Below are 24660 nucleotides of genomic sequence, written 5' to 3' on the forward strand. Positions count from 1 at the left end.
TCTGCCCCTGACCAGCTGTGTGACCTTGGGCAAGTCACCTAACCTCTCTGTTCCTCGGTTTCCTCTTTTGTAAAATAGGGATAAAAATGCCCTTTCTCCCTCCCCCTCAGCTAGTGAACCCTGCATTTGACAGATTTTCTGATTTGATTATCCTACATCTATCCCAGCTCTTAGGATTTACTAAGCCGTTTATAAATGCGATCATTAAGGTTATTAGTGTTATTTCAGCATTTAGACCTTTTGACTTCAGTAGCTCTGAGGCAGATCACTTGTCTTACCATTTTTTTTTTTTCCGTGTCAGCAGCCTGAAACCAAACTCAGCTGAGTAGAGCTTGACTGCAATGTGATCTAAGAGGTAGCAAGACCACTATGGTGCTCTTTCAATCCAACCAAAGCGTGGGTTTCACTGTGGGCTTTGGCTAGTACATAATGCACAGCGCTAGCCTGCCCGTGTTCATTGTGCCATGGAGTCAGAAGAAACTATTGTGAGCATGTGCTTGGCCAACTACCATGTGAGTTTTTCCCTAATAGAGTGTTTTACAAGACTTTAAACCCTGGACTTTTTATCTCTCTGTCTCTCTCTTCCCATCTCTCTTTCCCTCCTCCCCAATCATATTTTCTGAGCCTTTACTGTGCGCTGAGCACCGTACTAAGTGTTTGGGAGAGTACAACAGTTAGGAGACAAAACCTCTATCATTGAAGAGCTTAGAGTCTAGTGACTGGAGATCTATCTCATAAGCTATTCTGCAAACCCTCCCATCATTTGTCAGGCTTCAGAGCCAAGTATTTTGACACGTCTAGGCGTGTCAAAATAGGCATGTCATCTAGGCATGCCACCCATGTGACATGGGAGGCACTGAAAGGGGGGAAACGAATCTACCAACCCTGTTATATTGTACCCTCCCATGTGCTTAGTACAGTACTCAGCACACAGTAGGTGCTCAATTAATGTGATTGGTAGATTAATCAAACAGTGGAATTGATTGAGATCTAAAGGGTGCTTAGGCAAGTAGAATAGACTTAGCAGATAAGATCCCTGCTTTCAAGAAGTTGACAGTTTTTTGGGCAGCGAGGCATTAAATGAAATTGCAGAGAGGAGTACCAGTAACTTATAAAGTTGCATACACAGGTGCGATGGAAGTATGAGTACCCAAGTGCCTAGATGACATGGTGTTTGTTACGTGCTTACCGTGTTGCAGGCACTGTACTAAGCGCTCGGGTAGACACAGGTGGTAAGCTTGTCTCTAGACTCATTGTGAGCAGGGAATGGGTCTATCATTGTAGTGTACTCTCCCAAGCACTTAGTACAGTGCTCTGCGCACCGTAAGTGCTCAGTAATTACGATTGAATGAATGAATTAATTTATTCATATTTATTGAGCACTTACGGTGCGCAGAGCACTGTACTAAGAGCTTGGAATGTACATTTCAGACAACAGACAGGGACAATCCCTGCCCAACAGTGGGCTCGCAGTCTAAAAGGGGAGACGGCCAGCAAAACAAAACAAGTAGTCAGGCATCAGTACCATCAAGATAACTAGAATCATAGATAGATGCACATCAATAATAAAATGAATAAAGTAATGAATATATACAAATATACACAGGCGCTGTGGGGAGAGGAAGGGGGTAGAGCAGAGGAAGGAAGTAGGGGGAATGGGGAGGGGAGGAGGGCCGGGGGAAAGGGAGGACTCGGCCTGGGAAGGAGTCCTGGAGGAGGTGAGCTCTCAGTAGGGTGTTGAAGAGGGGAAGAGAGTTGAAAAGGGGAAGAGAGTTAGTTTGGTGGGACACAATCCCTGTCCCTCATGTTACAGAGAAAGTAACTGAGGTACCGAGAAGTTACGTGACTTGCGCAAAGTCCCACAGCAAACATGTGGTGGAACCGGAATTAGAAGCCCGCTTCATTCTATACTGTCTGTTTCTTTGTCCCATGTTGGCAGATTCCCTCTTAAACTCTTGTCTCTGTCTTGGTTAGTTGGCCATTTTTCCATTTATGAATCACTTCATCCCAATTTGGCCTCCATTCATTCATTTAGTCATTCGATGATATTTATTGAGCGCTCACTGTGTGCAGACCAAGTGTACTAAGCACTAGGGAGGGTACAATAAAACAATAAGCAGACACATTCCCTGCCCACAGTGAGCTTACAGTCTAGAGACGAACTTACAGTATGGAGCCGAGCTAAAAATCTAGAGATGAGCTCACGTTCTCTCGTCTCCTCCTGCTTAGACCAGTGCTTGCCACCTAGCGTGAGGTTAGTAGGTGCCATATGAATGGATGAATCCCAGAAAAGATATGCAGGGGGAGGGGACTCTGACACTATATCCCAGAATATGGAGTTTAGCGGGGAGCTTGCTCTGGAGGTTTTCTATATTCAGAATGTAAAGGAAATACACTTTGAATAATGCGATATTATTACGTAGTGATGGTTAGGAGCCATTTCAAAAGTCGATATATACAGAGCTTAATTGGACACGCGTTCAACTTTCTCCTCTAAATCGTCTAGACCAAATAATCAATCCATCATATTTATTGACCGCTTAATATGTGCAGAGCACTGTATTAAAAACCTGGGAGAGTACAATGCAAAAGAATTAGCAGACACAGTCCCTGCCTATAACGATCTTACAGTCTAGATAGCACAATATCTGGCACTTTGTACTATCCAACTATGTTATAACCTTTTCTCGGTTCCAACTGTGAAAGGGAAAAAGAATGTTTCTTCTCAGAAAACAATGCCTGCGATTTGCTTGACTGCTTTCCACCTTGTCAAGAATTACATTTCCTTTCACATTATGTACTTAGGTAAACCAGGGCAATTAACATCACATATTTATTCTTATTCATTAGTGACACTTACACCTGCATGGGTAAAAAATAAACCCTAATGTTTTATTTACCATGTTTCTACTCTCTCATTTATCGCTATTCATGTCATTCCCATTTAGCAAAGGCAGAACCCAATAAAAGCAGGTATTATTTATCTTTGTCATGGCATAATAACAGCTTTAATGAAAAAGGATAAAAACTTGGCCACTGGTAATTGCTCCAAACCCATTTAGCACACAATGCGGTATAATTCCGTGCGCTCTTGCGACTCTGTGAAGGGCACGGCATATCACGGAGAGAAATACACAGAGCTGTCACTAAGCATAAGTGAAGCTTAATGAATGGGTTTTTAATTTTGACTGGAAAGGGAACCAACCCACTGTTTCTCATCTCGTTCGAAGGACACAGCAAAGGCATAGGTAATGGAAAGTGTATTTGAATTAGTGGATTCAAACTCCTTCTCTAGACTGTGAGTTCACTGTGGGCAGGGAAGGTGTCTATCAACTCAGTTGTATCGTACGCTCCCAAGCGCTGACTACAGTGATCTGAGCAATAAGTGATCATGATGTAAATGCCACTGATTGATTTCGGACAGGGAATGGGTCTCTTGCTTCCGTAATACTTTTCCCGAGTGGTCGGTACACTGTCCTGCACACAGAGGACTGTATATGCCTGTGTTTTATTTATTCCCATGCCACTGCTCGTGGAGTTTCCTGTACCCGCTTCCGCCACTGGACTGTAAGGACCTTGAGGGCAGGAAATGTGCCTTTTGAGTATTATACTTCCCCAGTGTTTGGTACAGGGCCTTATTCTCAGTAGGCGCTCAGTAAGTACCACTCAATCAATCATATTTATTGAGTGCTTATTGGGTGCAGAGCACCGTGCTAAGTATATAACGTAACTGGCAGGCACATTCCTGCTAAGAAGGAATTTACAATCTAGAGGGGGAGACAGGCATTAAAATAAATTACGGATGAGTACGTACCGTAAGTGCTCTGGGCTTGAGGGTAAGGTGAACCTTTGCTCTCACCAGCTGTTACAGTGTGAATGGCTTGTGTCTGCCAGCATCCTCACCTTAGACTTTTAGCTCCTTGAGGGTAGGGGTCTGTCTCTTACTCAGGTGTACTTTCTCGAGTGTCTAGTTCAGCCGCCTGCACAGCTCGATAAATAATAGTGATTGGTTGATGTAGTGCTCCACTACAGTAACAGTGTCCTTAGTGTTTTCTCTAGGAGACGATAATCAATCTTATTAATGGAACACTTACTGCTTACAGAGAACAGTACCGAGCGCTTGGGAGAGTGCACTATAGCAGAGCTGGTAGACACAGCCCCTCCCCACAAGGAGCTTAGAGGAGGAGGAGACAGACATGAGTATAAAGAAATGAACTGTGGCTCTGTACGTGAGTGACGTGCGGCCCAAAGTGGGGTGAATAAAAGATGCAAATCCAAGAGCTAAGGTGAGGAAGAAGGGAGAGTGGGAGAAGAAATGAGGGGTTAGTCGGGGAAGGCCTCTTGGAGATGCGATTTTAAAAAGGCTTTGAAGGTTATAATGGGGAGAGTGATCATCTGTCGGATATGAAGGGGGAGGGAGTTCCAGGCCAGAGCAGGATGTGGACGAGGGATCTGTGGCGAGATAGATGAGATCGAGGTATCGTGAATAGGTTTGCATTAGAGAGCCGAAGTGTGTGGGTTGGGTTGTAATAGGAAATCCGAGAGGTAGGAGGGGGCAAGCCGAGCGAGTGGTCTAAAGCCAGTGGCGAGATGCCATCACTCCTACTGACGCTGCTATCACCACCGCTGACAATGCACGGACGAGTGTAGCACTCCATCCCCTCGCCCCCTCCTACCTCACCTCACTTCGCTCCTTCTACAACCCAGCCCACACACGCCCTTCCTCTGGTGCCGCTGACCTTCTCACCGTGCCTCCATCTCGCCTGTCTGGCCGCCGACCCCTGGCCCACATCCTGCATCTGGCCTGGAAGGCCCTCCCTCCTCAAATCTGCCAGGAAATTACTCTTCCCCTCTTCAAAGACTTATCGAAGGCACATCTCCACCAAGAGGCCTTCCCAGACTAAGCCCTACTGATACTCATCTCGCACCCTTTCAGCGCCCTCCCTGACCTTATACCCTTTTCTCTCCCCACCTCCTCCCAGCCCCACAGCACTTACACATATATCTGGCGTTTTATCGACTTGTATCGATGTCCTGTTTGGTTGTATTGACGTCTGCCCTCCTCCACCCCGGAGTGTGAGCTCGTTGTGGGCGGGGATTGTCACTCTTTATTGTTGTACTTTCCCAAGTGCTTAGTACAGTGCTCTGCACACAATGAGCGCTTAGTAAATACGGTTGAAAGAATGAATGAATTTGAAATAATACGATGACACAGTAGCTAGAAGTTACCTGGCATATGAAAATAGCATGTTCAGACAGAGTAATCTCTAGTAAGTAGAACATGACTGTAGATCACTGTGAGTAAAAAGAGGAGGGAACAAGTCATAAGCAGATCAACCATCTGGATTAAAGGCCAGTGATGGAATGCTGGGATGTTTGAGACCGTATACAGTGAAAGCCTGATTGTCAGTTGATTGCCGTTCTTAATCTGCTGAATCTGATTGAGGGCAGACACTGAAAAATGTCAGACTCTTTTAACATGTGAGCTCTTCTGTGGACGACAACTGTCTATATATCAATAATAAAGGAACAGAAGTCTCGTAGAAAACTAAATATAAAAAGTGTTAAAATCAGAATTGGCTGAAGCTCGGTATTTTAAGAGTGACTTTTTAAAATGAATTTTGCGTTCCACTTAGTTCCATGGAGATATTTGCTGTGATAATTGTAACTTCTGTGACACTGAATTTTAGAATTCACTATCCTATTATGCGAGTATCCTTCCTTCTCCTCTGTGGACGGCTTGTAGGCCCAGTGACTGTGAGTGATGAACTTCAGGCATTGGTTTTGTTGAAGAATAACAAAATATCTTAACCGTCAACTTCAAGGCTCTTAACCAGATGTTTTCCTTTTTCCCATCTGCTTTGCTGGTTTCTTTTTGTCCAGCACATGCCCTTTATCCTTCTCCAGTTAACCTCTCACTTCCCCCATGCTGGACTGTCCTCACTTAACTCATTCCTCACATCTTTTCCCCTTCCTGGAAGCCCTTCCACCTCCACTTTGTCAAACCAGGTCTCCTTGACTTCTTCAAAGCCCTTCTGGAAAGGAATTCACCTCTTTCAGAAAGCATTCCCTGATTAGCCCAGCCCATCATCATTTTCATCTATCCCATCCCCTCGCTAAACTGTAATATCTTTGTGGGAGAAAGCACTTTTTCAAACAATCATATTTACTGAGCACCTGCTGTTTGCTGAGCGTCGTACTAAGTACTTGAGAGAGTACAGTTGAGTTGGTAGAAATGAAACCCTGCTCTCAAGGGGCTTTCAGTCTGGGTAGACTGCAGAAGCAGATACTGAAATAAATAACAGGCAAGAGGAAGTAATAGATTGTACTTTCCAAGTGCTCAGAACAGTGCACTGCACACAGTAAGTGCTCAGTAAATGTGATTGAATGAAGGAACAATAGGTAATGTAGATATGTTCTTAATTGCTACAGGGGATTATGAGTAGTTAAGGGCTTAGGTGGCCTGGGGGGTCTGACTTTTGGGGTTGTAAGAGGGAGAGTAGAAATCAATCTGGGAAGCCCGCCCTGGAGATGAGATTTCAGAAGGGCTTTGAAGATGGGGAGAGCAATGGGTTGCCTGGTGTGGAGGGAAAGGGATTTCCAGGAAGGAAGGAGGGATTGAACAGAATCAGCAGTGAGAGAGGCAAGAATGAAGCACAGTGAATAGGTTAAAATGAAGCACAGTGAATAGGTTAACTTGAGCAGAGTGAAGAGGGGGAGCTGGGGCAGGGTGTTAGATGAGAGTGAAAAAGTTGGAGGGTACAGAGCGGATCGAGTGCCTTAAAGGCAATGAATGGCCAGGAGGGTCTGCTTTCTGTGGAGCTGAAGGGGAACCCATTGGAACCTTTCCAGAGAGGGGATATATGCAGAATGACATTTCAGAAAAGGGATCTGGGCTGCCGAGTCAAGTATGGACTGGAGGGGGAGGGACAGGAGCCAGGGTTTGGAAGGAGCAAACTGAACTGATTGCACTCTTCACACCAGGACCTGACCAGTACCTGGACCCGTTGAAAGGGAGAGGAAGTGTGAATTCTGGAAACACAGAGGAAGAATAGGTTTGGCTTTGCCCCAATACTTAGCACGCAGTAGGTGATCAATGAATATCACTGAATGATTGCTTCCCCTCAGCCTGCTCAACACTCATGCACACCTACCTGTCTGCTCATCTGTTGTGGATTCAGTTCCGCACTCACCCCAGCCTTTCTCCCCCACCAGGGAGGATCCCATGGACCAGACCGTTCCCAGAGGTTCTTAGTTTGAAGTTTCCCAGGTCTTGAATGTGCCTGCGGGTGCACACCTGTTCCCCTGATGTAGGCCCTGCTGATTCCAGGGAATAGGTCTTTCTGATCTTCTCCCCCGGTATCTCCCCAACCCTCTGCTTTTTTGAAAGCTTTGATTTACCTGAAAAAATGCAGATCCTGTGTCTCTGCCTGAAAGTTCCACTTACATCTGTGACTTCCTCCCTGCTCCTAGCTCTTCCTCCCTCCTCCCCTGGGAGTCCCCGTTCTCCTTCTTTTCCCCCTCTCTTTCCCCTGCTCTCTCGCTCCTCGGCATCGGAGGGCCAAGGCAGTGGGAGCCATCGTGGAGAGGAGCAGAGATTAGCAAGGTAAACCGCAGCAGCAACAGCAATCTCCGAGCTTCCTATTAAAGATATTCTTGGAATGACTGCCTGGTACAGTGCCCTGTACCACGTTTCTGCTCTTTCCCTGTTTTTTTTAATCACCTCCACGGAGCAGTAATAATAACATTAATAATGTTGGTATTTGTTAAGTGCTTACTGTGTGCCAAGCACTGTTCTAAGCGCTGGGGTAAAATACGAGGTCATCAGGTTGTCCCACGTCGGGCTCACAGTCTTCAGCCCCATTTTACAGATGAGGTAGCTGAGGCACATAGAAGTTAAGTGACTTCCCCAAGTCAAACAGCTGACAAGCGGCAGAGCCGGGATTAGAACCCCCGCCCTCTGACTCCCAAGCCCGCGGTCTTTCCGCTAAGCCACGCTGCTTCTCTACTTCTCAGCAGTAGTAATAGCATGGTAGAAGTAGTACTTATTAAACATTTACTGAGGGCAAAGCATTGCGCTGAGCACTAGAAAGAGTACATGTATTGGAATTAGGTACAGTCCCTGGCCCTCAAAAGGCACAAAGTGTGAGTATGAAATGGGGGAAAAAGAACTGGTGACAGGCACAGAAGGAGAGATGATAACCAGCGTGGCCTAAGGCAGAGAGCGCATGCCTGCGAATCAGGGAATTTGGCCTGTAATCTTGGTTCCTACACACACTGTGACCTTGGTCAAGTCACTTTCCTTCTATGGGCTTCATTTGCCAGTCACTTTCCTCCTATGGACTTCATTTGCCTCATCTCTAATATGGAGATTAAATACTGTCTCCCCCTCAATTTTGACTGGGTCTGACCTAATCATCTGTCCCATCTGTGAGAGAATCCCAGCAGGCACTGCACAGCCCTGATCACACCAGCATCTCCCACCCCCCACTTATCCTCTCCTCTATTTGTATCATTCGGGCTCCTTCTCCTTTGGATCCTCTTTTGAAACATCTGCTGGATAAGGGAAGATCCAAAAGATGGTAAGGAGAAAAACCCACCATTTTTCTTTCATTTCTTAAACTCCAAACTCAATTTTGACCAAAATGCAAAATGCAAGAAATAAAACCCCCAAATTGATGCCTTCTGCTTTTTAGTTTTTAATCCCAGAAATCCACCTTTTGTCTCTCTGGAAGGCCCTGGAAGCTCCCTGCTCCATCAACTCTAAAATATCCCCAACAGAAACACCCGTGGTTATAAGATAACCAGAAAATGAGCCAAGTCAGCATTTGAGAGACCCCAGTCAGGAATATCCTCATGTTATTATGGACAATGTATACTACTTGAAATGACTGCTTGTGAAAAAGAAAGTTTCATTTTCTTCCAGAACAGAGTTTAAATTTCAACCAGGCCTAATGAGATTGATATGATGTGAATCGTGGTTGCTTTTTTTTTTTTTCTGTCACAATATTCCATTTTTCATATTCACCTGTTTGGATTTGTGTGTACGGGTGTGAGCTGCTGGGGGAGTGTAAAAATCTCACTGATGAGAGTTCAGAAGTAACAGCGACTGAAATGTGCATTTCTCACTTGGGTTTCATGAGTCTCTTTAGACCTTGTATTTTTAGACAGACTAATCCTATAAAGGGGAGCGCTATTTCAAACCTTTGACAGTTCCGCTGAACTTGCTGTTTCCTCTCCCCACCCCCTCAAGAGTTTTATTATAATACACCCAATTAGCCTCTCTGTCCCACTTTTCACAGAATCATTGTTAGAACTTTCCGTGGGGCTCGTAGGTCAGCAGCGATTTCTGGAAAGAGTTTCTAGATTCTCTCCAAAGGCAGATGCAGAGTTGACAGAAAACTTACGACTAACAGTAGCTTTACTCGTGAAATCACTTTTACATTCCATGTAGTTGAAACGAAACGCACCCGTCAGTCACGGTTCCCACGATGCCAGACTACCTGCCTGTGAAATCTTCTCGATTGCCCCAGTGGTTCACTCACCCTCTGAGGCCAGGGCCCAAGCCAATCTGGGTAGTCCCCAGAGCAAGTGACCCTCTCAAGTCACGTGGCCAACATTCGGGATTCAACGCGTACTGCACTGTGACCCCTGGCCCCATCCTCACTTCGGCAAAGGAAAATTTGTGCTGGTGAAGTTTCCTGACATTCGGATAACCCCTCATCCTCCTCAATCCCGTATTCTCCTGCTTTCTCGCCCCACACCCCTGCTCCCAGGACCATCTCAAGCAAGGGGATGGAGTGGGGCAGAGTGGGATGGGGGAGAGGGCGGGGGTGGTTTTATCCAGGATTCCTTCTCGTTCGGGTCTGTCCTGGCCTGGTCCCTGCTGCTGAGGCAATCTCGGCGGTTCAGATGAGGAAAGGGCTGGCCCAGGCACTAAACAAGTTAAAAAAACTTTTTTTTGATAAGTATCAAGCCTCGAAGGAGTGGGAAAAAGGGTGGGGAAAAGAGATCTGCTGAGAGGGAACATTTGAGATGGTGGAGAAAAGCTTGCTAAGGAGCCAAATGGAAATAGAGAAGCAATTTTCAAAGCCACAAAGGTGGGAGAAGGGGAGGAAAACCTTACGGAAGGCAGAGAGTGGAGAGGGAAATGGTTGGGGGCTGATCTCCAGGCACAGTTGGCGTTGGGGTCCAAGGTGACATCTTCCTTGCTCTAAAGGATATGTCAGCCGTCCTTTTGTGGGAACCTGCAGTACCCAAAAGGTTTCTCCCAGAGCCTCGCTCACCAAGTAGGTATCAAAGGAAGGGTCATGATCTTGGAGAGAATAGCATAATGTTTCCCAACTGACATGCAGCTTTCCCCCCCAACACAAAAAATAGCCATCTTAATATTCATGAAGAAGGTCACAGACTCAGAATACAAAGCAATCATCTTCTCTTGAATTTGGGCCAGGTCACAAGCCCAGCCAGATAGAAAATTGAGGACAAGCAACAGATTCTAGGAATATGGAAAAAGTGCATTTGTCTCTTTCTGATGGAGTTTTGAAAATCAATCAGTGGTATTTATTTACCAAACATTCTGTGCAGAGCATTCTACTATGGTCTTGGGAGAGTACACTACAATAGAGTTATTAAGCACGATCCTTGACAATTTAAAGGTTGCAGAAAAAGGCAAACTGAATTGAAACTGTTGTCGATGGAATTCTCTCCCTGGTAGCTACAGTCGAGCTCACTTATCAGGGATGGAGACATGATACACTGGCATAGTTAACATCTGTTTTTAATTAGAATCACTGTTGCTATTAAGAAAAATGAAGTCAGAGGAAGAGTTCAAGATGAGATGAACTATCCCGGTTTAATTACCCTAATTCCCAGCAGGGATTTCGCTCATCGGATTAACACCATGCGGCAGGAAAGTTGTTGCAGCAAACGTCCAACTGGCAGAGTCACTGGGAAAGTAACGGGGGATGGAGAATCTAGAAGTGTTTCGTTGGCATTCAAAAAGAAATATCCAACTTCACTGTTAGCCCCCGAACGTACACTTCCAAATGAAGGGTATCCATGAATTATTTTTAAAAGAAAAGAAGGAGATTCTGGCAAAGGAAAACTTTCAGGAACTTTAAAATAGCTTCCTAGCTGGTATGAACCTCTTGGTAAACTTTGGAATGAAGTCTAGAGGAATCACTTTTTACAGTGTGAGTTTAAGAGTATGAAAAGTCTGGTGATTTGCATTGGCTTTATGGTGTACACTCTGTCTCCTTTGATGGAGGTTTCCAGCCAGTCTGTCCATCAGTAATATTTAATCCCCTCTAGATTTTAAGCTTCTCTTTAAACTGTAAGTTGCTTCCTGTGAGCAGAGAACGTGTCTATCAACTCTAATGTACTGTACTCTCTCAGGTGCTTAGTACAATGCTCTGCAATAGTGAGTACTCAATAAATACCATTGACTGACTGATTGAGAGTTCACCATGTGCTGAAAAATGTAGTAAAGCACGTGGGAGAGCGCAATACAAATAGTAGTCCTGAACAATAATAATAGTTTTGCTATTTCTTAAGGATTCACTGTGTGCCAAGCACGATGCAGAGTAGTGGGTAGATGCAGTACAGTCAGATAAGACACAGTCCCTGTCCCAATAAATGGGGATCAAGACCCTAAGGGAGAAAACGGGCTTTTAATTCCCATTTTTCGGTTGAGGAAACCGAGACACATAGCTGTTGAGTGACTTGCTCAAGATCACACAGTAGTCAAGTGGCAGAGCAAATACTGTGCTCTATCCACAAGACCACACTGCTTCATGAAGACACGACTCCTGTCTTTGACGAGCTTACAGTCTAGTAATAGACAAAACATCATTACAGATAGGAGGAGGAGAAGAATGGAACAGTGAAGGTGCGCGTGACTAAGTGAGTGTAAGTGCATCGGTGCATTTTGGTGAGAAGGTCGCTGGAGAGTTAGACAAACTCATCCGCCCACCTTGGCCTCCTTGGACCCAGAGTGCAGCAGTGTCAGAAGAAGCGTTTGCATGCGTGGATGTATGTGAGACAGACACTGGGAGTGCCAAAGCACACGGTTTCCTCTGCGTGGTGTTTAAAGAACAGACAGCCCCCATGTTCCAGGAGAATTGGTTTTCTGCCTTTTTACAATCATCCATTGAGGTTACTGCTTTGCTCTGTAAGTGACTCGGAATTGAAAGTCCCATGTAGATAATGTTATTTCTAACAATACAGGTTTGATGGTTTCCCTTCTCCAAAGCTTCAAGGCCATTAGGACTTGTCCTTTCTTCCAAAGCTCTGGGTGAAGAAACAGAGACCTTGTTCCTTCTATTCACATGTATAATATAATAATAATAATAATAATAATGTTGGTATTTGTTAAGCGCTTACTATGTGCCGAGCACTGTTCTAAGCCCTGGGGTAGATACAGGGTAATCAGATTGCCCCACGTGAGGCTCACAGTCTTAATCCCCATTTTACAGATGAGGGAACTGAGGCATAGAGAAGTTAAGTGACTTGCCCACAGTCACACAGCTGACAAGTGGCAGAGCTGGGATTCAAACCCATGAACTCTGACTCCCAAGCCCGGGCTTTTTCCACTGAGTCACACTGCTTCTCTGTATGTAGGGCAGCAGAGACCCAAGATGAATGGTACGCTCAGACAGGAAAGACAGAACAGATAGATGCCTTAAAGACCCAGACAGGCAGACAGTCTTCTATCTGTCTCTGTCTATCCATCTATCTGTTGCTCTATATCCTTTTTATGGTATTTGTTAAGCGCTTACTATGGGCCAGGCACTGTACTAAGTGCTGGGGAAGACAGATAAAAGATAATCTGGTTGGACACAGTCCTTGTCCCATATGGAGCCCACCGTGGGCTATTTTACAGATGAGGTACTTGAGGCACAGAGATTTGAAATGAGTTGCCCAAGATCATACAGCAGACAAGTGGTGGAGCCTGAATTAGAACCCAGGTCCTCCGACTCCCAGGCCCGTGCTCTTTCCACAGGCAGATATCCGCAGATCTGTCTGCCATGTATCAGCCAGGGATCTCCCTGGCCCTTCGGTATCTTATCGTCTCATCGGGATGCCCGGGGAGTGCCCAGGTGTCCGGGTCTTGCGATAAAACTTTCAAAGGAAAGGGCTGTGGGTGCCTGCTCTCTCCACCCCAGTTCTACTGGTGTGTTATTGCAACCTTGAAAACAAAACTCAAATTTGTTCAGTTTGTTTCTAGATCATGGGGGCTGCCTCCGTGGTAAGGAAAACTCATGTTCTGCTATCCAAACTTTACGTGACATGGCAAGTAAGTCCTTAATCTCTCACTGTGAGGATTTTGATAATTTCTTCCAGGGCCCTTTTGAGGGAACGTGGCAATGATTGGCCACCAGCCTCTATTCGGGACTCCCTCCTTTGTTGGGAGCCTGCTCTCCATCTCATCGGCTCCCAATTCCCCGGCCCAATTATCTCCATTTCCTGTTAACTCTCTCCAAAGCGCCCCATTTCCCAGTTTCTCCACTGCTTTCCTATTCCCATTTCTCGTAGTTTTACCACCTATGAGATGTTCCATTTCCTAACTTCTCCTTTATTTTCCCATCCCTCCATTGTTTTACCATTTCCAAGATGCTCATTCCCCAGTCTTGGAGGTTGAAACCCCTGAACCCCTTTCTGGTCTCACCTTCTCAAGGTAGTTTTACATCCCGAATCTGGACATACCGCGCCCCGGCTAGCCATTGCTGAATATAAAGTGTTTCCTGGTTTCTAAGCTGCCTCCTTCCAATGCAACCCATTTATTTCCTGATTGCTCTGAATGACAGTGCTAAAATGCTGACTCAAAGTCAGCTTGTTATCCTCCATTGTGTTCGGCCTCCCGATTTCAATGCCGGCTGTGTTTTCCTAACAGTTAGCAAGCCTTCCCTGCCAGCTGTTTATTGTCATGGGAGCCCATGTTGGATTACCCACATTGTCTCAGAGGAACCTTTGGCCCAGAAGTAAGGAAGGGAGAGTGCAGGGCAGTTGCGGTAGCCACCTGGGAAGCCATCCCTCGAAAACAAACCCTAGAAATGAGTTGGTGGTGGTGGTGGTGTTGGAGGGATTGGTGAAGATTGTTTATAGATGAGAGTCAGTAGGGGTAAGAGGACCAAATGCAATACCTAGAAAGTCAGTCTGAAGCGATGAACAGATTTTTTTTCCTCAAACAGTCAATCGGTTAATCAGTTGTATTGATTTATTTATGGTCTTATGAAGTGCCCACTACATGCCAGGAGACGTATTAGGCTCTTGCGTACAAGTTAATCAGGTCGGATCCAGTCTGCGTACCACATGAGTCTCACAGTCTTTATCCAGGTTTCACAGATGAGGGAGCTGAGCCACAGAGAAGTTAAATGACTTGATCAAAGTCACCCAGCAGGCAAGTGGCGGAGCTGGGATTATCAGTCATATTTATGACCACTTACTGTGTGCAGAGCACCGTTTAGAGTGCTTGGGAGAGTACAGTGTAGCAGTATAACAGACATATTCCCTGCCCACAGCGAGCTTATAGTCTAGAGGGGGAGAGAGACATTAATATAAATAAAATTACAGATATGTACCTAAGTGCCGTGGAGTACTGAGTGCAGTGCTCTGCCCCTAGTCGTGGAGCACAGCTTCTCGAGGGATTGCGAAAGAGCACAATCCAGACCACGGCTACATTCAAGCACCCCTAGGTCACCTAGACCTCTTGGTTCCAACACTGCTGACATTAAATCCTGGGAATCAGTGGTCAATAGAACTCAGTCTAAAAAGGGGGGAAATGAATAAAGGGAGCAAGTCAGGGCAACTCAGAAGGGAGTGGAAGAAAAGTAAGAGGGCTTAGTCAGGGAAGGCATCTTGGAGGAGATGTGTCTTTAATAAGGCTTTGAATTCACTGAGAGTAATTGTCTGTTGCATATGAAGAGGGAGGGCGTTCCAGGTCAGAGGAAGGACGTGGGCGAGAGGTCAGCAGAGATATAAATGAGATAGAGGTACAGTGAGTTGGCATTAGAGGCGCCAAGTGTGTGGTCTGGGTTGTAGTAGGAGAGTAGCAAGGTGAGGTAGGAGGGGGCCAGCTGATTGTTTCGGAGCCAATGGTAAGGAGTTTCCATCTGATGTGGATGTGGATGGGCAACCACTGGTGGTTTTTGGGAAGTGGGGAAACATGAACTAAATGTTTTTGTAGAAAAATGATCCAGTCAGCAGAATGAACTGTGTACTGGACTGGGGAGAGAAAGGAGTCAGAGTTCAGCAAGGAGACTGATACGGCAGTCGATGTGTGGTAGGATCAGAGTTTGGAATTATGTAATAGCATTTGAGATAGAAAGGAAAGGATGGATTTTAGTAGTGTTGTGAAGGTTGAACCAACTGGATTTAGTGATGGATGAATATGCGAGTTGACTGAGACAGAGGAGTCGTGGATAATGTCAAAGTTATGGGCTTGTTAGACAGGCAGGATGGTGGTGCCTTCTACAGTGATGGAAAAGTGAGGGAAAGACAGGGTTGGGGGGGGAAGGTAAGGAATTCTGTTTTTGACACGGATTAGACATGGATCAGAACCCAGGTCCTATTCCACACAGTAAGAAGACTGTTGAAAGTGTTTGGGCAAGTACAATACAGTAGACTAAGCTCGCTGTGGGAAGGGAACTCATCCACCAACTCTGTCATATTGTACTCTCCCATAGCACTTAGTACAGTGCTCTGCCCCTAGTTGTGGAGCAGAACTTCTCGAGGGATTGTGAAAGAGCACAATCCAGACCGTGGCTACATTCAAGCACCCCTAGGTCACCTAGACCTCTTGGTTCCAACACTGCTGACTTTAAATCCTGGGAATCAGTGGTCAATAGAACTTAGTCTAAAAAGAAACCATTGTGTTTCCATTTGTGCCGGCTTCCAGCAAAATCTGGTGTTCTCAGAAGAGCTGCATCTTTAAGGATGCCCGATGAAGAGAAAAATTTCGATTCAAAATGATTCCAGTCATCAGGCGTTAGGACAGTTATCTCTGCGGCAAAAAGGGTTATGACTACAAAGCATAAAACTAAAGGTGTATAGAATATTTCATCATCATCAACGATGTTTATTGAATGCGTACTATGTGTGGAGCCCTGTACTAAGAGCTTGTGGGAATTCAGAATAACAGTGTTGGCAGAAATGTTCCCGGCCCACAGTGAGTTTACAGTCTGGAGGGGGAGACAGACCTTAATATGCATTAATGATTTATAGTAATTAATTTAAAGTACTATGCATACATAACTGTTAATATATAAAGATTCCTTCCAAGACGTCATCCCAAAATATAGTTACGTTTTTGAGATACTAAAGGTGTTCTAGAAAAAAGGATGGACTCTACCTCTGAGCTCATTTTCTCTTGTTCACCAGTATGCTCTCTTCTCTCATCATCTTATGCATGGAAAGAAATGATAAGTCACTGGGGAATCTTTGTCCTAGTGGGGAAGCAGTGTGATTTAGTGATCTAGAAAGTCAGAAAGCTAGGTTTGTGCTCTGTCATTTGGACATGGGCATGCAACCTAAGCGTTCTGAGGCTCAATATTTTCATCTGGAAAATGTTTAGCAATACCTACCTCACAGGGATGTTGTGAGAGAAAAATAGCAGCGTGGCCTAGTGGAAAGAGCCTTGGACCCGGGAGTCGAAGGACCTGAGTTTTTAAATCTGAGTTCTTCCACTTATCTGCTGTGTGACCTTGGGAAAATCACTAAACTTCTCTGAGCCTCAATTTCTTCATCTGTAATATGAAGACTAAATGAACAGATCATTCCCTGTTCGCTTAAAAGCTGATATCCAGTTCTTCAAGAAACAATTTGATAGACAACCTCGGAGGAACTGTCGGGAGGCCGGGGATGGAATTGGGAGTGCCTGTAACAACTTCATGAGCGCAGGCCATCTTTTCTGTCTGTTATCTGTCTCCCGGGTAAATACCGCAAATTCTCTGGGCCTCAGTTCCCTCATTTGAAAAATGGAAATTAAGACTGTTGAGCCCCCTGTGAGGCATGGACTGTGTCCAACCCGATTACCTTTTATCTACCTCAGCATTTGAAACAGTGTCTGACACGTAGTAAGTGCTTAACCAATACCTTTAAAAAAAAAAAAAACTCCTTTAGGGCAAGGAATACTACCTATTAGTGATTGATTGATTGGCTTCATTACCTCTAAATAATTTTTGACTGTCTTGCCCTAGGAGATTGGAAGCATGAAGGTAGGGAACATCACTCAATCAATGGTATTTACTGAGTGCCTATTTTGATAGTGTACTATAATAAGCGCTTGGGAGAGTGTAATAGAATAGAATTGGTAGACACATTCTATGCCTCCAACAGTCTTACAGGCTAGAGGAGCATGTGTCTTGTTATTGTACTTTCCCAAACACTTAGTACAGGGCCTAGCAGTCAGCCAAACCTCAGTAAATGTCATCGATAATAACTCTGTTGAAGACGATGATTCTTTGACTGCGGAATCACCCTCTTCATAAACTTGCCCCATTGGTGGGGGCAGAAAATAGGAGTTGTAGTATTTCTTGAGCTCCCACTTGATGCTGGGTACTGTACTAGGCACTGGGGAAGAACGCACTAAAGAGGAGCAGCATGGCTTAGTGGAAAGAGCACGGGCTTGGGAGTCGGAGGTCATGGGCTCTAATCCCGGCTCTATCACTCATCAGCTGTGGGCAAGTCACTTACCTCCTCTGTGCCTCAGTTACCTCATCTGTAAAATGGAGATTAAGACTGTGAGCCCCACGTGGGACAACCTGTATCCGCCCCAGTGTTTAGAACAGTGCTTGGCATGTAGTGAGCGCTTACCAAATACCATAATTATTAATTATGACTATTAAAAGAGATCCTTGCCTTTCCCACAAAGAGCATACTCTCTAATGGGGGAGTTTTTGACAGAGTATGATGAAAATCATCGCAGAGAGAGAGAGAAGGCAGCCACAGCTGTCTGTTAAAATACAAATTGCCTGCACCCTGCAAAATTGCCCCGGTTGCACATACTCAAAAGCAAGATAAGCAGTATTGATGAAACTGGGCACGTATTCCATAAGCCCGTTTGTCCCGCTAATGTCACCAAATCCCGTGGACTCTATCAACAGTAGCTGCCCTTCTCTGGGATGCGTAGAATCATCCAAATGCTACCCGAGACCACCCAGAATCAACAGAACTCTGGAAAAAGAGCCTTCTGCCCTCAGGCCGGAAGGATTTGGAGGATTTCTCCAGAAATCATTCCCCAGAAATCCTTTGATGTTGATATTTTCAGCATCATCCAGGGGGCATTTTGAAACAGATATTTCAGTTGTTTGAAGTGTGTATATCCTCTGCCTGTCCTTGGTTTTCGAAGGTGACTCTACTGGCACTGAGATGCTTTTCATTCATTCATTCATTCATTCATTCATTCATTCATTCATTCATTCATCCATCCATCCATCCATCCATCCATCCAATTGTAGTTATTGAACACTTACAGTGTGCAGAGCACTGTACTTAGTGCTTGGGAGAGTGTGAGACAACAATAAAGAGACACATTCCCTGCACACAACCAATATACAGTCTAGAGGTAGGGAAGCAGCGTGGCTCAGTGGAAAGAGCCCGGGCTTGGGAGTCAGAGGTCACGGGTTCGTATCCCAGCTCCGCCACTTCTCAGCTGTGTGACTGTGCGCAAGTCACTTCACTTCTCTGGGCCTCGGTTCCCTCATCTGTAAAATGGGAATTAACTGTGAGCCTCACGTGGGACAACTTGATGACCCTGTATCTACCTCAGCGCTTAGAACAGTGCCCTGCACATAGTAAGCGCCTAACAAATACCAGCATTATTATATCGGTATGGAAGGATATACAGGTGTGTGTATATGTATGTGTGTGTGTGTGTGTGTCCTCCCCATATGGGTATAGATGTTGTATTACTTTTCATTGCTATTTATCATTGTGGGAACACGTGCACTGATGATTTTATCAGCGACCTCTGCTTCGGCGGCAGGTAACCTGGATCTCCCGTGGGACCCCCGCAGTCAGATTGAAGTAGCGAGAGCCGAAGCAGATAAAGAAAAGCAGATCCCCAAAATGGGGTATAAAGATTACTTTTAGGAAGAAATGGTAGGAAGGGCTTTATTGCCAAAGATGAATCCTTCCTAGTAGCAATAGTATTGTTATTCTTTGAACCCTTACTATGTGCGGATCACCGTGCTAAAAGCTTAGGAAGGTACATCAGTAAGAGATAAGTTGCCTGCCGACAAGGAGCTTACACTCTCATGATATATCCTGCCATCCTTAAATCTATCTCATGACACTTGCTTTTTTTTTTTAATCTCGGGGCAAAGTTGTAAGCGATCTGATTTTCAAACTGAAGATGCCTTAATATTTCCAGATGAAATTTGCAGCAACAAATAGAAATGGAATGGGAAATAGATTAGTACTGAACCTTGATTCACTTACCTTGGCCAGTTTGCTACTTTGCAGACATAAGAGGATCTTTCGCCAGCATTAAAAATTAGGCCAGACAGCATTTACCCAGTTCGTGTTATTTGTCACTGCATTTAATTCACCAAAGCAAACCCATCCGTTGTTCAAATCCCCACTCTTCTCCAAGTGGTATGAGCCTTTGAAATATGACGCCTCTGTGTTTCCCCTCATCACTTTGGTTTTTATTACTGAGACGGTGTCTTGTCGGAGTTGGGTGAACCACGCTGGGAAAGAGAGTGACTTTCCTTACCCGACGTGCCTGTGTGTGCAAAGGATGGGGCGATGAGAATCAAATTATCTCCGATCACAGCTATCCCCCAAGGAGCGTTCAGAAATGGGAGCAATTAAAAAGAACTGTTCTTTCTTTCACTCCTGCCATCCCACACGTTGACAAGCCTTTGAAAGGGAAGAAAATAACTCCTCACACATAATTAGCCTGTACAAACTGATGAAAGGATGCCGCGCGGTGCGTTCAGCTCAACGGCGTGCTCATCCAGCTACGTAGTTCCATCTGTCCCCACTGACTGGGGCAAGTGGATAGTTTGGGAAATGGGCCCATTTTCCTCCACAGTGCTTACAGGGACAGAGGATAAGAGTAATAATAACAATGATAATTATGGCATTTGTTAAACGCTTACTATGTACCAGGCACTGTACTAAGTACCGGGTTGGATACAAGCACATCGGCTTGGACACAGTCCCTGTCCCACGTGGGGCTCTCAATCTCAATCCCCATTTTACAGATGAGGAAACTGAGGCACAGAGAAGTGAAGTGACTTGCCCAAGGTGGTACCCGTTAAGCACTTGATGCCAAACACTATACTAAGCCCTGGAGTAGACACAAGGCGGTCACATCGGACACAGTTCCTTGGCTCCCCTGGGGTTCATGGTTTTCAGGGGAAGGAGAATCCTATATGTTTTTACAGATGGGGAAAAAGAGGCACAGAGAAGTTAAGTGACTTGCAAGTGGTGGAAGCTGGGATTAGAACCCAGTTCTTCTGATTCCTGGTTCCGTGCTTTAATACTAGTCCATTCTTTCATTCATTTAATTTGTCCGTTTTGAGCGCTTACAGTGTGGAGAGCGCTGTACTAAGCACTTGTAAGAGTACACTATAACAATAAAAAGAAACATTCCCTGCCCACAGTGAGCTCACAGTCTAGAGGGGGAGAGAGACTTTGATATAAATACATAAATTACAGATATGTACATGACTGTCGTGGGCAGGAATGCGGGGAGGACAAAGGGAGCAAGTCAGGGTAACCCAGAAGGGAGTGGGAGAAGAGGAAAGGAGGGTTCAGTTAGGGAAAGCCTCTTGGAGGAGATATGGCTTTAATAAGACTTCGAAGTCGGTCGGATTTGAGGAGGGGAGGGCATTCCAGGCCACGGGCAGGATGTGGGCAAGGGGACGGTGGCGAGAGAGATGAGATCGAGAAGCAGTAGGGTGGAGTGGATAGAGTCTGGGCCCGTGAGTCACTCACGGGTCCTAATCCCGACTCTGCCATTTGCCTGCTGTGTGACCTTGGGCAAGTCGCTTCACTTCCTGGACCTGTTTCCTCAACTGTAAAATGGGAATTGAGACTGGGAGCCCCACGGGAGACAGAGACTGTGTCCAACCCGGTTTGCTTGTATCCACCACTCTGCCTGGTATATAGTAAGCGCTTAACCAATACCATGATAATAATTATTAATAATGGTGGCATTTGTTAAGCGCTTACTATGTGCAAAGCACCGTTCTACGTGCTGGGGGGATACAAGGTGGTCAGGTTGTCCCCCATGGGGGGCACAGTCCTGATCCCCATTTTATAGATGAGATAACTGAGGCCCAGTGAAGGGACCTGCCCACAGTCACACAGCTGGCAAGCGGCAGAGCGGGGATTCGAACCCATGACCTCTGACTCCCAAGCCCGGGGCCTTGCCACTGCTCCGCGCCGCTTCAGTTATCATTATTATTAATATCGAGACACAGTGATGAGGTTATCATTAGGGGAGCGAAGCGTGCAGGCTGGGTTGTAGTAGGAAAGTAGCGCGTGAGGTGGGAGGGGGCAAGGTGATTGAATGCTTTGAAACCAATGGTGAGGAGGCCATACTGTCTCCGTTGCATCTCAGTCCTTCAAGACTGAAGCGATTAGTTTATTGGTATTAGGTTAGTCCCAATTAGGAAGCCTAGTGTCTTCAGGAATAACGGACGAGCCGCGGACATGAGTCCCCAGGACTGTGCCCCTACCCGGAGGACTCGGTTACGGCACTAAGGGCTCGTGCGGTGACACTCACACTCTCTGACCCTTGCCGGCCGTGTCCCTGCCAGGCACCGAGTGCAGTGAGTGAGTAGGCAGGAAGGGGCCTTCACCCACAGCGTGGCTCAGTGGAAAGAGCACGGGCTTTGGAGTCGGCGGTCATGAGTTCGAATGCCGGCTCCGCCACTTGTCAGCTGTGTGACTGTGGGCGAGTCGCGTAACTTCTCGGTGCCTCAGTTACCTCATGTGTAAAAGGGGGATCAAGACTGTGAGCCCCACGTGGGACGACCTGATTCCCTTGTGTCTACCCCAGCGCTTGGAACAGTGCTCGGCACATGGTAAGCGCTTAATAAATACCAACATTATCATTATTATTATTACATTAGTAACCCACGGGCAGAACTGGGAGTAGCATGCAGAGCCCTGCTCTTTCCAGAGGATTCCCTGACACTTGTCTTCTCTTATGCCGTCGAGTCGTTTGCGACCCACAGCGACACCACGGACGCATCTCTCCCACAACTCCCTGCTCTCCATCTGCAGTCGTTCTGGTAGTGAATCCGTAGAGTTTTCTTGGTTAAAACATGGAAGTGGCTTAACATTGCCGCCTTCCACGCAGTAAACCCAAGTCTCTGCCCCCCGAGTCTCTCCCATGCCGCTGCTGCTGCCCAGCACGGGTGAGTTTTGACTCGTGGCAGATTGCCCTCCACTCGCTAGCCACTGCTCAAGCTAGGAATGGAGTGGGTAGGCCTCTGCTTGACTCTCCCTCCCGTAGCTGAGCCTGGTAGAGTTCCCAGTACTGGTAGAGTTTCCCGGCGCAACCCTGAGAGGGGACCCGGACCCTACAGAGAGCAAAATGTTTGGGTGTTATTTCTACCCCATCCCTGCTACCAACGTCTTGGATATCATAGATGTCTTCCTGTTGTCGTTGGGTGTATATTGTCCATCCTCAGTACTTGACACTACTTTGCTTGGATGATCAAGAACGACCGCGACACGTTTCTTCAGAGCCGGGCCGTACTAGGCTTTTGTGAACCCAAACCGTTCATAAAATATATCGCTTGATTATACCTGAAATCAGCACCCGTTGAAGTAATTATGTTCATTGTGTGTGTTTACTGAATTCCCATGTAGCTGTGATGAAGAATAAAAATATACAAAAAGAATTGCAGGATCTCAGAATAAATGATCCAGATTTACAAAGAGGAGTAATTTCTCCCAGCAGGTTTCTCCCTTTAGTTTATGGAGATTTTTTTTCAGTTCTACACAGGAGCATGCTGAATCTCATTACTTATACTTCAGATTCCTTAGGGTTAGGTAATTATATCTTCTCCCTTATTTTCAAAGATGAAAATCCCAGCCTTGTGTCTGAATGTGGCTCTAAAGAACGGCACGTGACTGACGTAGTTTCTCACAGTTTCCCCTTGTGTAGGCCGCAATGCCCTCCCAGCAGTCCAAGCCTATCACTGAGTCAGTGTTTGACACTCACTGTGGCTTGAAATCCTGTAGTTTGTCCGCAGAGTTTAGGGGAAAGAGAGTGTGGTCCTCTGAGTCAGCAGACCTGAGTTCTAGTACTGGCTCCGTGTGACCCTTGGACAAATCGCTTGACTCCTCTGGGCTTCAGGTTCCTCAACTGTAAATTGAGGCTCAATTCCTGCTCTCTCTTGCTCTTAGGGTGTGAGTTCTTTGTGGGATGGAGGTTATGCCTTATCTGATTATCTGGCATCTATCCTAGCACTTACCACAGTTCTTGTCCCATGGTATATACTTAAAACCATCCTAATTATCATTATCAGTCTTTATTTTGCTCTCCTGGCTTGGAGGTGCTCCTTTTAAGTTCTATATATTTCAAAGCCTTATTGAAGGCACATCTCCAAGAAGCCTTCCCTGACTAAGCCCTTCTCTCCTCTTCTCCCTTTCCCTTCTGCTTCACCCTGACTTGCTCCTTTCAGACTGTAAGCCCGTCAAAGGGCAGGGACTGGCTCTATCCGTTACCGGTTTGTACATTCCAAGCGCTTAGTACAGTGCTCTGCACATAGTAAGCGCTCGATAAATACTATTGAATGAATTCATCTCCCCTCCCATCTCCACATCACATCGGTATTGTAATTTATTTATTCATGTATTTACTTATATGACTGTCTATCTCCCCCTCTAGACTGTGAGCTCTTTATGGGCAGTGACTGTGTCTGTTTGTCATTGTACTGTACCCTCCCAAGCGCTTAGTAAAGTGCTGCGCACACAGTAAGCCCTCCATAAATATGACTGAACGAATGAATGAACATAAAGCAGTTGCAAAGGTGTCCTGCTATCATCTATTCCTGTCACATCATCAACCAACCAACCAATAGTACTTAGTGAGTGGGTTACTCAGTTTAGAGCACTGTACTAAGTACCTGAGAGAATACAGTAGAGTCAGGAGACACGGTAGGCCTGAAATGGAAATCACCCCCCAAAAAACCCAGCAAAGAAAACATGATGGAAAAACTTCTATTCCATCTTACCCTTTGAACTTTGGAAAATTGAATTATTTTTTCCATTGTTTGCCTTTATTAAATTCATTCGTTCATTCAGCTGGATACAGTTGAGTGCTTACTCGGTGCGGAGCACTGTTCTTACATCTAGGGAGAGTACAGTACAGCAATAAAGAGACACATTCCCTGCCCACAACGAGCTTACAGTCTACATGGGGGGAGACAGACATTAATATAAATGAATTACAGATATGTAGATAAGTGTCAGGGGCTGGGAGGGAGGGAGAACAAAGGAAGCAAGTCAAGGAGTGGGAGAAGACGAAAGGGGGGCTTAGTCAGAAAGGCCACTGGGAGGAGATGTGCCCTCAGTAAAGCTTCGTCTGTCAGTTGTGAGGAGGGAGGGCATTCCAGGTCAGAGGCAGGACGGGGGCGAGGGGTCAGCAACGAGATAGAAGAGATCACGGCACAGTGAGGAGGTTAGCATTAG

This window comes from Ornithorhynchus anatinus, chromosome X3 (genome assembly GCF_004115215.2).
Source record: "Ornithorhynchus anatinus isolate Pmale09 chromosome X3, mOrnAna1.pri.v4, whole genome shotgun sequence".
NCBI lineage: Eukaryota > Metazoa > Chordata > Mammalia > Monotremata > Ornithorhynchidae > Ornithorhynchus > Ornithorhynchus anatinus.